This window comes from Athene noctua, chromosome 20, assembly GCF_965140245.1.
Source record: "Athene noctua chromosome 20, bAthNoc1.hap1.1, whole genome shotgun sequence".
In the NCBI taxonomy this organism is placed as follows: Eukaryota; Metazoa; Chordata; class Aves; order Strigiformes; family Strigidae; genus Athene; species Athene noctua.
The window spans coordinates 7,865,455-7,877,622 of NC_134056.1; positions in this window are offsets into that span (position 1 = coordinate 7,865,455).

A 12,168-nucleotide genomic window follows, 5' to 3' on the forward strand; every position below is an offset into this window, starting at 1 on the left:
ATTTCAGCCTGTGCAAGTGTCTTTGCTGAATCTCATGGAAGGTCACCTCTCAGAGACCCATGGCCCCTTAGGCATCGTAGGAAGTGCTGCAGTGTCGTGGTCCATGGCCTCGGGCTCCACAGCCATTCCCTCCTGGCTCTCCTCTCCCGACCTATGGCTCAGAGGTGCCCAAGGAGTTAAACGGAGCTGGTGGGTGTCATTTCAGGCAGATGTGAGTGATTTCTCAGTTGTGGGCAAATGCAGGTCAGGGTGGGCGTAGCCTTCATGTGTGTGTTACACCTTAATAGCAAGCTGTGAGAGAAAGGATGGCAGGTTCATTTCCTTCCACTATGAGCAAGCACAATAAGCCATGGCTGTGGATTGCTGAGCTCTATATTATCAATAAAGGGCAATCACACCACTGGGAGTTAATGACAGTTTTGCACATAATAGAAACCTTTGAGAGTAATTACAGAGTCCTTTAATGCCAGTGGGACCCAATGCACACACACACACACACATCTCCTGTTGCCTGGATAAGCTGAGCAGGCTGCACTGGGGCTTAGTGCATGGCACAGAGGCAGCCCCACATCTGTATTCTCCAACCCTTGTCCCGCACCTTTGGCTGGCATCTGTGAGCCAGCGCTCAGGACTTAGTGCCAGTGCAGCTGTCAGGAATGAGGATCTCTTTGGGGGGCAGCCAGGAGATTTGTACAATTCTTTCCTTCTGCATTGCTGTGAGAGTACTGCGTGGTCTAGCCCGTATTGCACCAGTGCTGACTTTTTGTAGGAAGCAAGGGTTTGACTCATGTTTTGCTGAATGCTAGAGACTGAGTGATGAGAGGAGAAGGAAAAGTGTGGGCACGGATCTCAAAGAGCAACACAAAATACTGAGCAGGAAAAGAGATGGAGGCAGGGAGACCCTCAATAATAAACTGTAGGCTCGAAAGCCTGGAATTAGTTTTAATAAGGCTAAAGCTAGGCCATTCCCTCTCATTTCCTTTTCTTTGAACCCCACAGCTCTGCACAACCTCCTTCAAAATGTCTGCTATTAGCAACAGTTCCCTCCTTCCTTCCCTAGCAGAGAGATGCATTGAACTAATTAACGTGCAGAGTTTGTGCAATCCCATTTTGGTGGCTTAGCACTGGACGTCCCTCAGTGGCGACGTGGCCTGAATGAGAAAAAGGCCACAGAGCCAGAAAGCAATGACACCAATCTCTCAAAAGCCAAAAGGCACTGAGCCAGAGGGCTGGGACCATGACAAGTCCCTGGGGGCATCAACATTCCAGGGAGCAGAATCAGATGGCTGCAAGGAGGGGAGATGCTCTTAACAGCAAGAGAGAAGGAGGGAAAAAGGGGAAGGGGAGTAAAAATAAAAAAGCGAGAAAGGGTACAGCATCCATACTGTGCAGAACTAGAGGTGCTGCATGTCCTGTTTGTTCTTGCAGTTCTTTAACAGAGGAGGCACCAGCTCTCATTTCAGTATTTATATTTCCCCAGAGCAGCACCAACTGTATTTCAATATAAATGTAATGTAGTTAATTGAAATCAGTAATTTCAGCAGTCATTAATAACAAATCTCTGGGAAGGAATATCCCTGCTGCAGTTAATGATCAGCATAAAAAAGACCCTCTTTTAACGTGTAGCTGTGAGCTTGGGGTTCATTTTATAGTTGATTAGAGTGAGTTAAACTTTGCCCCTGTCTGTAAGTTGTATATTTAAATTTGAGAAGTTAGCAATATTTGAAGTTATCAAAATACCACAGGTGATCTGGAGCGAATCCAGCCTTCATGGCTGATCCCCAAAAGAGTGATGTGACCCTAAAGAACATAAAAGGTGGAATTAGCCAACAGAAGTTAGAATGGACCAAACTCCGCTGTGAGCCCCGGTGTAAAACAGAGCTGAGCCTCAACAAAATCAGCAGGATTCCTCCAGATTTGTGGGAAAACTGGCAGAATCTGACCCAGCCTGAGGCTCCTCACTACAGCCTGTGAGATGCTATTGCAGGTGACAGCTAGCTTTGCTCTGAATTGCAGGAATGCCCTGAATGTTTGAAACTGCCGATAGGATTGCATTAGCATTGTGAATTCCTTCAGAAAGCTGACTGTGTAAACCAAAGTGACTCTGCCCCGTGGGTACTGCATAATCAGAATTTGCACTGTGGTTGAGGTAGTAATTCAAAACCGGATCAACTGTAATATGAAAATGGAAATCCAGATATAGGTTCTGAATTAAATTCTCTCTATTAGGATAGAATGCCTGAGAGTGGCTGTGTCCTAGGGAGCAAAAACAAGACATCATCTTAAAAACCTTGGGAGAAATGTCTGCTGTAAATAGCAGTGGTGTTGGACGGTGGAGTGGGTTTATAATTTTCTTCTTCTGGAAGAGATTAGGGCCCTGATATAATTTGGGGGTTTCAGAGCTTCTGTTGGTTTACACCAGGTAGGGCTTCAGAAAGGGTGCAGTCACAGTTGCAATCCTCTCTCAGTGAAGCTGCAAGTCTGTGATGTGTTGAGAGAGCTTGGTGAAACTCAAGAGCTGTCCCCACCGGAGTGTACAAGGAACTGGGTAATTCCTTTACCTAAAATTATCATCCTTTCACTGTGCAGGAAACCCGTCGGGAAGGGCAGATCTCATCCTTTGACATACCACAGTGAAATGGTCTTCTCCATGTACAAGGCCATCATTAACAATAAAACTCTGCTCCTTTAATGGGAATGAGAAATGTATTCTGGAAAGGTAAACAGCAGAATGTGTATGTGTGGCAATTACCTATGGAATACACAAGAGGGGAGCCCAGGAATGATGAATGTAGACAGACATGTATCCTGAGTGGATTATCTACTGGGGGAAAATTTACTGCACACTTGGAAGTGACAGAGACATAAAACCAGTCTCAAAAGTCCATCCTTGATCATCTTGCTCGGTGCTTGGACTGTCAGGCTTCTGTTTGGAGAGACTGCATTTTCCTTCTCCTTGTATTTTGACATACAGGCTTTTGTTTCCCAGCACAACCTGCAACTGTAAGTGTAACTCAGTGGTGAAATAAGCTCCAGTACAGGAACAGAGATTTTCCCTTCTTCCAATTAAAGGAACTACCCTGTAAGTCCTGTAGTAGGTATTGCTGTGGAGTGCTGAATACTGTGGATCCAGCCGCTACACATGCTTCACACAGGTGACAGCTATATAGAGACACTGTGGAAAAGAAAAAAAAAAAAAAAAAGTTGTGTATATAATGCAATGATGGATCATTTCCTAAACATCACAGAACACTTCGGTATGTTATCCTCACTGAAGGCTCATGTTGGTGTTGCCTAGGATTTGTTTAGTCTCTGTGTTACTGGAGTGGTTATACGCAGTGCTAGCACAGCCTTGGTGGCCAGAAAAGGAACAAAGTGAAAACATTTACCTGAATGTAAATTCCATGTGCTCAGGAAAGCTACTGAGAGGAGATGACAACTTCAAGAAACCCAGGATCACATCTGTAGATGTGTAAGAATCTAGTGAAACTGGTTTTCACATTAATGGCTTTTCAGCCCAAACAACCAAAAAGCAGATCCCTGTTGGCCACGGAATCTGTTTGCAGCTTTCTATATCACCATAACTTACTGAGGTGGGATTTGTGCTCCTGCAGAATGGGAGTGTGGCCACTCTCCTGTCCTCTCCACCAGGAAACCTCCATGGTACCTGATGCACATCTGCACCCCTGCACAATAGAAGCACCTTGTAGTTTCTCTTTGTTTCTAACTGCAAACACTCTTCCTGGGGTCCCAGTGCTTTTCCAACAGCTCCTTTAATTGGTTTGATAGAAGCCTTTGGAACTATAGGCTGCTTGCTTATATGTGTAGCTATACTGGCTGATGATGGCTGAATCTCAATACTTATGACCAGGATATATTACGCTTTCAGAGCAACTCTGCTAGGAAGCCAGCTGGAGAATGAGGGCTGGCTTGGGAGCTCTCCATCATCAGATAATAGCTTGAGCTCCATAAAATCTCTTTTTAGCATGAAGTTCCATTTCTGGAGCACAGCAAATCCATGGACAATTGCTTGTTCCATCATGGAAGTCAAAACATTTTATCCTTTCAAAATCAAATTTTATTTCCTTTGAGTCCCTGTACAGCATCCTGAGCCCATGTCATTTGTTTCCTTCATCATGACTCTCCCAGTAGGATAAAGTAGAAAGAGAGACGATGTGATATCATTTCAACAGAAAATTTTACTTGCTCTTCTTACTGATGAGAAAAACCCCACTCTCTGTTACTAGAGGGGATCATCAGCAGGGAGACAGTCCAGCAGCTTGTTCCCCAACCACCACTGCTGGAAGACTCTATCTGAGCCAGCAATATCAGAAGTGAACACCTCAGCACCAGTTTCTTGTCAAGGAAGAAGAGATCTCCTTTCCCTCCCCCTCTCCATCACCAGTTAAGATCAAGTCAGTCAGTGCTTTGTAAAATAAACAGTGCACAGAGTAGAGGCAAACTGTCCTGATATTCCTGTTATCTACAGGGGCTGAGGGGGTTTGCCAGGTAATTGGGGGTCTTCATGGCTTCTGAGCAACAGAGACGGTCTTGGTGCATGAGCAGGGGCTGAGTGCTGGGGCCTTGTCTCCAGGAGCTGGGCAGCATAGAGCAGCAACCTTCACCATGAAGGGGTGGGGGAGAGAAAGAAGAAGAAGAAGATGCAGCTCATAACAAAATTAAAAAAACCAAAACAGCTAATGAGCTGCACGAACTGGCATAGAGCCAGCCCCCAAAAAATCATTAACATGGTCAGGTTAAGGAGAGCTCTATTAAAGTGTCTATCAAAACCCTTGCTCTGAAATGGATTTATTGGATGAGAAGAAGAAGCTGGGGTCCAGAGTAAATACAATAATAATGGGCCTGTCCTCTCTGTGCCAACAATACCGAGTTACTGGAAAAGCTCTGTGAGATGGAGTGATTTGCCGGAAAACGGGAGAAATGAAATTTAAAATCACACCCTGGGAAACACTGAGACTCAGATCCTCCAAACCAGCCCAGCAGCTAGGGAGGCAAGCCTGGATGAGAACAGAAGCTGTTTGTTGCTCTGAAAACCTCCTGAGCTCATGGTTTATGGCTAAGATCCCACCCCTTGGGGAAAGAGGAACTGCTCTGACTTACTCCAGTTACTCTAAGATGAAGTGAGCAGCTCCAGGGGCTGGGAACCCAAGGGTGGCAGGGCTCAGGAGCTGGGCACAAGGGACAAGGATCAATGCAGGTTACACTGGGATTTTTGAACAAGGACTATTTTTGAACACTTCATTACAACAGGTATCAAAGGCTATTTAAATGAATATGGTGTCATTTGAAGATCAAAACAAACCTAACTGGCTTTGGAAACAGCCTTCTTCCTTCAGGGTCTGTGTCTGGAGGAACCCAGACCTGTCTGTGTTCCCCTGCCTGGCTTTGGAAGAACATAAGCCCAGCATGCTTCAGTGTTCACCTCCTCATTTATACCAGCATGTGGAAGAGAACTCACACACGTGGATCTGGCTTCCTCCCGGACTCCTGCTGTTTCCCTAGTCCTGCTGGATTCCCTCTGTGTTCAGAGTCAAAGGGCTGCAGCGATCTTTGATGACTGGACTTGCAATATGCTGCTCCAAGAGCTGAAATTTCATTTCTTTATACTTAAGCTCAAAAGTTTCCATGAGTAACGTTCAGCAAAACCTGCCTCAGGGAGGACCTGAGGGGCCAGCAAATACCAGGTGCCTAATAGGGGTGACTTTAGTTATACTTACTTATTTTGATATGTACTTTTAATAAACTGACGACCTGCAAGATGTTTCAAGACAGTCACATGGATGGAATCGTGGATGGAGAGCTGGGTTGCTGAGCACATCTCATTACATGTGTGAATAAATGGGGGCCAGCAGCACGGCTTCGCTAACAGAGCAGCAGAAGAGGATCTCAACCATGGGAAGAGGTTTGCACAAACCGCCAAGGGAGGGTCAGTCCACAGCGACGTTCAGACAGGGATGGGTCTGGGAACTGGACCCAGGCACATGCCCTTCTGCTTCCCCTTGGGTAATCCCAAGCACCTTGGGGAGAGGATTAGCAGGAGAGACAGATAAGTCTCCTGCTGCCCTAATTACATCCTTTCCCTTATAGACACAAGCACAACTCTCCTCATGATGTGTCGACTTTAAGTTACATTTCAGCCTACAGTGACACAGGGACAACAGACGCAGATCAGATCACTCAAGGACGCAGCAGAGTTTGAGAAAAGCCAGGATTCAGACACCAGACACGGGAACAGCACTGTTTACAAATAGCTGGGCCCTTGCAGGCAGGAGGGTCTTGTCAGCACAGCATGAGGATCATGGTGTGACCACCACCTCTCATGATGTCTGAGTCCAGCACAGGGCAGGGACTTCAGTTAATTAGGTCTGTCCTCACATCAGGTGTAATGCCTGCCCAGTAAGCAGTGGATACTGTGCAGAACATGGGAAACAACATTGCCTGCAGTGAAAGAAATCCTAATAAATAAGAAAGATCCTCATCCGTGCTTGGACATGAGCCCTGCTCCTCTGCCTGCTCACACCCAGCATGGCAGGGGGAGGATGCCATGCCTGGGGTGCAGTGACTACTCCTTTGGCATCATATTAGGGCCAAGCTGACACCTGGCAAAGGTGCTGTGAGTCTTGATGCCAATTTTAATGCCTTATGTACCAGATGATGTGGTGCTAAATCAGGAGACAATGTGAAACTTGAGAAATATTTCAGTGTCTCAAATTTTAAACACATGAGAAAGTCCCGGGATACCTAAAGTTAATTCTACGCATGAGTGTTTTCTACAGGAAGGATGGATTTAAACATGTGGTTAAATGCTTTCCTGAATCAGAGCCCTCAATGGTAAAGAATGAAGAGACATTATTGGAGATGCAGTTTATACCTAACACTTGGCACATTAGGCAGCACTCATGTGGTTAAAACACACTTTTTCATTAAAAATTATAATCGGAGAAAAACAAATTAGAGCCAAAATGAAATAGGCTTTTTATTTTTCCCCTTTTACCAAGAGATTATATATTTCCCAAACACAATTTCTCTAATCCATATCTAATGCATTAGAGGCATTCTGCTATTTTGCTCTAGACAAACAAATTTCCCACCCAGTGTGGGATCACAGCCCTGTTCCAGAGAGAAAAACAAGTCATAATAATACAGAGGCCACTAAAGGAAAATGTTAAAATAATTAAAATATGAAAGAAGCTGCTGTCTTCCTGGGATTTCAATTTCAGAGGTGCCTGAGGGGAGGGGGTTGGATATCTCACACTGATACACTGTTTGATAAAGTGTGATAAAGACTTAGAAAAATTGGCAGATTAAACTGAAATAAAAGCTGCGGATGTTTGCATTCAGAAAGCTATTAAAAGCAGTGTGATTGAGCAGCAAGAAGCTTCTCTTTTATGCAAGAATGCACCGGAGTGGGATGTTTGCTGCACCGATGTCAAGGAGATCAAAAGAGTTGTTTTTGTTAGTGCCACTAACTGTTCTTTTTGGCTGCTGGCTTGGATGTGCAATTTAAAGCCTCCAGGATGGTGCTGTGCAATGATGCGGCTCCACGGCGGGATCGAAGCTCCAGGAGAGCCCTATGGTCACGTCCAAATGTGATGTCTCCGTTCAGAAGAGGCTCAAAACCCACCTGTAGCAGGTGTACATCGAAGATGCCAACTTGCCCAGCACCGAGATGGCTCGCCCAAGTATCTGCCTTCCCTCAAAACTTCTTGGAGGCTTCACCTCCATTCAACTGCCTCCAAAACAATGGCTCTTTTTTAAGCTGGTTCAGACTTTCAGGGTGCTGCCTAAAACTGGAAGAACAATTTGATAGAACATTCTTCACCTCCCTTATTAGTTAACTAGTCATTTGTCTTTAAGATGGACAAGGGTGCGTACTCAGATGAATGCCCTCGTTTCCGTGTAAAGGGTTGACTTACAGACTGGAGGGTTGAAACAGGAAAAAGTGAATGATCTGGTAACTAAACAGACATTGTGACTGCCTGATTGATCCTGCAGCTCAAAAAAACTGATAACAAACCAAGTGGTTACTAACAACAAAACAGTCCACGGTCCAGCCAGAAACTGAAATACGTTTGCAACATGCGTGTTTGTTGAACAGCCACGGAGAACAAAGGCATTTGTAGAATTAGCAGCAGTGATGATAGGGTCCATTCTCTGGCAAACTCCAAAAAGGGCAAAACACAACATTAAAACTGTGGCAAGCAGCTGAAGCAACAGTTGTTCTGACAACGGCACCCACATGGAGACCCGATGCTGTGAAAGCCATTTTGCATCCGAGTGCCAAGCCGTAACACGCAGGCAGATTGCTCTGTCTGTGGCTGCGATGGCGTTGCCTCCAAGGGCAATGGTGGCACCAGCAGCCAGCTACCCCTGGCAGGGCACATCCCAACACTGGGACCGTGCCTGGGCTTCGTGGGTGCTGTGAGAAGAGCCTGTCCCCGGTCCAGGGCAGGCAAAGGACCCACCTTGCTCTGGGAGAAGGTTGGGATTAGGTCTTGGCTACATGAGCACACTTACTTTCTCTCTTCCTAAATACTGGAGTCATAAAAATATGATCTGTAAGTTACCTGTAACAAAAAAAATCAACGAAGCACTGATTCATCAGCAGCATGGGTCACACACACAAGCAGATTTTAAGTTTACAGCAAGTCTTGCTACTCTCTCCTTCCCTCTGCTCCAGCCCAAACTACTATTTTTTTTTTTTCTTTTTTTTCCAATTGCCTCCCTCTGGTAGCTTTATATTGGTGACCTGAGGGTGCAAATTGGATGTTTGAAAATACAGCAGTTAAATCAACAGCTTTGAAGTGTAATAGAGGTCACGATAGTTTGCTTCCAACTCAGTAGTTCAGTTTCTGCTTTGGCTCATGCCATCTGCATTTTGCAAAGTCCCTTGATTTCTGAAGAGGATGAAAACAGGGCCCAATCCCCCTTCCATTCAAACCTCCACCTCTGGGATTTTTCTCCCTATTTATTTTTAGGCTTCTAAAAAGAGGCAGTGGTTCCCTTGGTTCACTGTCGGTAATTTTCTGGGACAGACTCCCAGTCTGGCCTATGTCCTTTGCCCTGGAGCTCTTCTCCTAAATCTGTCACTGCAACTGGGCAAAGGAACACATTTTCCCCTGAATTTTCGGTCTGTCCTCCTGCCAGTCAGTCAGTGTCTGGTCCGATTACATCTTGTCTGTCTTTAATGGGCTCGTTAACATTTGGATATGCTCACGTATTCTGCTGACAAAACACCCCCATAGCGCTAAATAAACACCACGAATCAGGAGAACCATAACCAAGAGCTGCAGAATGGGGCTTCAGGGGAAATATTTCACGATAATATCTGAGCCTTGTAATTGGAGGCTGGCTAGCGTGGGGGAAGGAGCGATTCAGCTCCACTATCATACACTCGAGACTTGATTCATTTGTCTTGATTAGCAAAAGTTTAACTATCGCATGCCTTTAATTAGTGGCTTTCTCAGAAGACTCATTGGTGTGAACAACCAGGGCCAGACAGAAATGGAGGCTGGACTGGGGGAAGCAGCTCTGTGCAGGCTGTTTGGAGGAAATCTTGGGCGACAGTCACTCAGGTCAGCAGCGGAGGGAATGAGAACAGTCTTTAGGCTGAATATTGCTTTGCAGCACTGATGTCCACGTAGCAGAGGAATAGTGCTGTTAAACAGGCATCTGGTCTGTCTTGGGGAAGAGGGATGTGAGCACTATTGAAGAGGCAGAGGTTACCCTTGCAGCGTGTAAGCATGCCAAGGTAGCAGTGCTAGACAGCATCACACTGATGCAACCAAGACCTTTGGTTTCAGTCCCTTAATTTTATTATTATGCATATTTAAAGTGCCTGCTGCTTGAGGGGTGAGAATAGCGATAGCTGCTCTCTGAAAGGTGCCTCTAGCCCCCACAAGCAGATGAGACTCAAATAACCCAAAGTAAAGAAAAACTGTGAGCATCATTTGCTAAGTGATTCTAACAGGTACTTTTGAAGAGGTGCACTCTGAAGAAGAGGAGGCCTGGAGTGGGGAATGATTTACTCTCAGTCCTTTCTCAGTCACCTGGTACAGGAGGAGGGTTGTACACCAACATTACTAAGTACTGGAGCTGCTCTACAGGCTGGTATAGACAAACAGCACAGAGGCAGCATCAGATGGCTCCAACACCTTAACCAGAAGTTAAAGACCTTTGGAGAGGGCTGGTCCTGTGTTCTGGGTGTGCAGGGCTGAATTCTGCTGGAGGGCAGTGAAATGCTATAAGGGGAATTTAGAGAAGGTCATCAGTGACTTTGGGCTGCTTTTGTGTTGCCCTTTGGTTTCAAAGAGGTTTCTTTAGAAGATTATGGAGCACCCCAACCCTCACTGGGACCTTTTTTCTCTCTTTTGTCAGACAGCCACAAATTTAAACTCACAGGAGTTGTTCCATCTGAAATCGTTGGCCCTCATGTAAACAAGGCCATTAAATAGACAAAAAGACAAATGATGCTAGCGGGCATGTGCTCATTCTGTCTCAGAAAGCTACATGTTTTGACGGCTGAGTGATCCCACATGCACCTTGGAAAGGTCTGGGCTATTAGAAAGAGTAAACAAGTCCTCACTTTACCTTTCCTATCCTTTGTGTGTTTCTTTTCTCTTCCTTCTTCTTTCCTATATTCCACCTTCCCATTTCTACTTTCCCTAATTTATCATCTTCCATTCTGTGTATCCTAGAGGCAGAATATATTTTTTTCAGGCAGGATCTCTGGACTTCTAAATCTTTTTATTTTACTTCAGATTCTTTCTGATCACCTCCAGACTGTGTGTGCACATACGTGCACACATATGAATGTGTCTCTGATAACATTTTCTTCCCTTTTCCTTCCCAAACTCTTTTAACACATTCTTTGAGTTTGCTAGTCTATTTCCATCAATCTTGAGAGGAAATATATGCTTTATTCCCCCTTTTCCTCTCCTTCCAATAATCCAGAATAATAAACAGCTTGGATTTCCTATCTCTCTGATTACTTTTCCAGGACATTTTGCCTTATAGAGGAGCTATATTTTCTCTTCCTTTTTTTTCCTTTTCTTTTTTTTTTTTTTTTTAACTTTCCTTTCAAAGGAATCATCCTTTCCTCCCTTGGTCCCTGGCTTCAACTCCAGTGTTTTATTCAGGCTATGGATGATTGTCTCCGTACACTCCTTTTATGCTATGAAATGAATTGCTAATGCAACCCCTGCCGGGAGAAGCATAGTCTGATCTTGTCCTAAATAGGCCCCTGTTTGCAGGGGATGATGTATAAATGTATAGACTGCTTCATTATATATTCACTTAGTGGAACACAGGCCTTGAAAGAGGCCTCTGCTTATTCCATAAATGAATTCCTGGGGAGAGGAGATGCATCCAGCCTGAAGGTGCCTTGAAGTCCACTCCCGCTCCCCCCAGCATGGCTGCTCAGTGAAGCCCCACATCAACCAAATGCATATTCATTGCAACAGGATCTGGAAAGGCGAGGGGAGACGAGCCCCTCACCTCTGCATGGCCGCGTCATCCGCAGGGGCTGCAGCAGGATGCTCAGATACGTGACCTCCTCGCCCAGGTGCCTCTCTCTGAGCTCGCTGGCAGGTGGGAAGCCCGTGGTCAGAGCACCTCCAGGAACCATCCATCCCCTCTGCCGCCCTCTGGGCTGGGGGAAGCATCCAGGTCTGGTGATGGGGCAGGGGTAGATTTAGGGCTCTGAAGATTTAGGGCTCTGAAACAGGCAGATTGGCCCCTGCCAAATAGCTGAAGTGCCTGGGGGGATGCAGTGCTGATTGCTCTTCTTGCAAGGAAGTGCAGTAGCAAGGCTTGAGCAGGATGCAATCCAAAACCTTCTGTTAAACACAGTGGTAAGATTTCCCCTGAGCAGTTTATGGTTTTATATAAGCTCTGAAAATAAGAGAGGCTGAATAAGACATAGGAGACCTTCTTTCAGCCCCAACCACAGTCATCCTGCCTGGTCCTAGTGCAGACCCAGAACTGCCCACTGGTTATATGCTAACCCACGGCCAGGACGGCAGTGGAGACCTCACAGTGTCTGTGGGATGCTCCTTGGAGGAGCGCTGGACAGTTTCCAGCCAGACCCTGCTATGCTGTTGGCTTGGATTTTATTTTCTGGCACAAAGTAAAAAAAAAATAATACTA